This window comes from Solanum pennellii, chromosome 4 (assembly GCF_001406875.1).
Source record: "Solanum pennellii chromosome 4, SPENNV200".
NCBI lineage: Eukaryota > Viridiplantae > Streptophyta > Magnoliopsida > Solanales > Solanaceae > Solanum > Solanum pennellii.
In genome coordinates this window covers 60335054-60338720 of record NC_028640.1, presented here as the reverse complement: position 1 = coordinate 60338720, position 3667 = coordinate 60335054, and positions in this window count along the sequence as shown.

Below are 3667 nucleotides of genomic sequence, written 5' to 3'. Positions count from 1 at the left end.
AGGTATAAATCCTTCTCGCGATGTCTAAATTTCAACGAGGTATGAAATCTTCTCGCGATGTATAAATTTCAGCGAGGTATGAAATCTTCTCGCGATGTATAAATTTTGACGAGGCATGAAATCTTCTCGTCGCACATAATTGTTAACTCGCAATGCATGATTTTCGCGATGCATGACTTACCGCGATGCATGGTTTTCCGCGATGCATGATTCTTCAGTGTATGACTTCCGCGATTCATGATTTTCGCGATGCATGATTCTTCAGTGTATGAATTCCACGATGCATGATTCTTCAGTGTATGAACTCCGCGATGCATGATTCTTCAGTGTATGACTTCCGCGATGCATGATTCTTCAGTGTATGATTTTTCAACAGTATATGACTTCCGCGATGCATGATTTTTCAGCAACACATGATTCTCCGTGATGCATGAATATTTATATCGTCTGTGTTGATAATAACGGAAAAGCGACCTCCAAATAATATGCCGACTTGATCAATAATAACAAATAATAATAAAATAACTATCTCTTATGGGGTAATGCATTGTCTTGATTGACAATAATTATCTTGTTTTGATAACGTAATGCAAATAGCGCCCTCTGCAGAAATCGTGAAATCTTCGTTGAGATTCCTGTTTGATTCACCTTTGAATCTGGCTAGACACTTTTGTAAATTTCATATTGTTGGGAATGGCTTGAAATAAACAAACACATTGCCAAGCATCCTGACACAAACGAGATGAACTGCCTCTCGCTCTCTCAGTAAAATCACTGGTTTTGGAGATAGTTTTCTCCTCTTTGGGAGCTCTCCGTATTCATCCGTCGGGAGAATTCGGCCAATTTCAAGGCAAAGCTATAAACCTGCATCCACAGAAAAATTGTCAGTTTTAAAACATACTGATCTGTGTCGATTCCTTCAGTTGTTTGCTCCTTGTCTTGATATCTCCGGTTGATTTCCCGATTTCCCGACTCTTGATAGATAAGAAAAGATATCTTATGCCAAAACAAATGAAACATAAGAGGGAAATTTTAAGAAAAATAAGAAATCTTTAGGAAATAGTATCTTGAAAAAGTCACTGCCAAGTCATGTCATATCAGGCTTAACGAGCCCCTTCGTATCTGACACTCGCTGATGAATTTCAGAGGCACTCCGGACTTGTAGGGAAGATTCTAACGAAATTTTGATAACATCCTCAAAATTTCTGTCCCAGTTTACCGTCTTGTTTATCTTTCCATCATAACTGAACAGATTGCGGGATTTTTGAGGTCTTCTCAAAAATTCTATCCCAGTTGTAGATCTCGAAATATCTTTAGTTTGCCTTGCTGAAGAGGAGGCTCCTTCATGAGAATTTTGAGTCCCTCTTAAAAATTCTGTCCCTGTTCTATTGTAAAAGGGAGAAATAGAACTTACGAGTGATATGACCGAGCCCTTGTGGCGCCTATGTCTCCCATTGAGGCAGGAATCAGGTCAAACGTAGTTCCCCCTTAAAGGTTAACAAGAATAAAATTTATAAAGAAACCGACCGAGGCCGACAAAGGCCGCCTACGTATCTCATTTTTGAGAATTCAGGTCGAACGTAGTTAAGATACAAAGAACTAATTAAACGGGATAAATGGGGTGACCGAAGCCGACATAGGCCGCCTACGTATCTCGTTTTCGAGAATTCAGGTCAGACGTAGTTCGTTACAAGAGGGATAATAATTCAAATTGAACAAATACAAGCAAACAGAACGATTACGAGTAAACAACAGAAAAATGCAAAACGAAACTTCACGCATAGTATCTCTTGACAGCATCTGAGTTGATAGGTTTGGGCCATACAGTGCCATCCATCTCTGACAGGACCAAAGCACCTCTAGATAATACTTTACGAACCAAGTAGGGACCTTGCCAATTTGGTGCGAACTTTCCTTTGTGCTCGTCTTGATGAGGAAAAATACGCTTGAGAACCAATTGACCGACTTCAAAACATCTGGTTCTTACTCTTTTGTGAAAGGCACGGGTTATTCTCTGTCTATACAACTGGCCATGGCATACGGCGACCAATCTCTTCTAATCAATCAAGGCTAGTTGATCAATCCGTTTACTAACCCATTCGGCGTTACTTAATTCAGCTTCTTGGATGATCCTTAATGACGGTATTTCGAATTCAACAGGCACGACTGCCTCTGTTCCGTATACTAGCAAGTATGGAGTAGCACCAGTCGATGTTCTGACCGTGGTTCGATAACCTAGTAGAGCATATGGCAACATTTCGTGCCAACCTCGCTGTTTGTCAATCATTTTCCTCAAAATCTTTTTGATATTCTTGTTGGCAGCCTCTACAGCTCCGTTCATTTGGGGGCGATAAGCAGTTGACTTTCGATGTATAATCTTAAATTGTTCACATATCTCTTTCATCAAATGACTGTTGAGATTTGCACCGTTATCAGTAATGATGGATTCTGGAACTCCAAATCTGCATATCAGATTGTTGCGGACAAAATCGGCCACCACTTTCTTGGTTACCGACTTGTAAGAGGCTGCTTCCACCCACTTGGTGAAATAATCAATGGCAACCAAAATGAACCTGTGTCCATTAGAAACGGACGGCTCTATAGGATCGATGACATCCATTCCCCAAGCTACAAATGGCCAAGGTGAACTCATAGCATTAAGTTCGTGAGGTGGCACCCGTATCAGATCGCCGTGCACTTGACATTTGTGGCATTTTTGCACGAATTTGCAACAATCATTCTCCATAGTCATCCAGAAATAACCGGCTCGAAGAACCTTTCTTGCCAAAGTAAGCCCATTCATGTGTGTACCGCAAACTCCAGCATGTATCTGTTCAATAAGCCTCACAGCCTCAGCGGCATCCACGCATCTTAAAAGACCCAAATCCGGAGTCCTCCTATACAGGACTTCTCCATTTAGAAAGAAATTGAGAGCCATACGACGTATCGACTTCTTCTGATTAGATGTAGCGTCTTCTGGATATGTCCCAGACTTCAAGTACCTCTTTATATCAAAATACAAAGGCAAACCATCTGGTTCCGATTCGACGTGTGAACAATGGACTAGATGTTCCTTCAACTCTATATCCAGCGGGTCGATATAATAAGTATCCGGATGTTTGATCATCGAAGCGATAGTGGCTAGAGCGTCAGCTAATTCACTCTGTATTCTGGGAGTATGTCTGAACTCGATCTTGCGGAACCTTTTGCACAGATTTTGCACACACTGTACGTAAGGTATAATTTATGGGTTCTTCACAGCCCATTCTCCTTGAACCTGATTAATCAAAAGGTCTGAATCCTCGATAACCAGTAACTCGTAAACATTCATGTCAATGGCCATTTTCAAACCAAGAATACAAGCTTCGTATTCAGCCATGTTGTTTGTGCAATTGAATCGTAGTTTAGCTGCCATAGGATAGTGCTGACCAGATTCTGATACTAAGACCGCTCCAACACCTTTACCTTGGTGATTCGCCGCTTCGTCAAAGAATAATCTCCAACCTTGGTACGCTTCAGAAATATCTTCACCCACAAATGACACTTCTTCATCGTGAAAATATGTCTTGAGAGGTTCATATTCTTCGTCAACGGGATTTTCCGCAAGATGATCAGCCAAAGCTTGTGCCTTTATTGCCTTCTGAGTCACGTACACGATATCAAACTC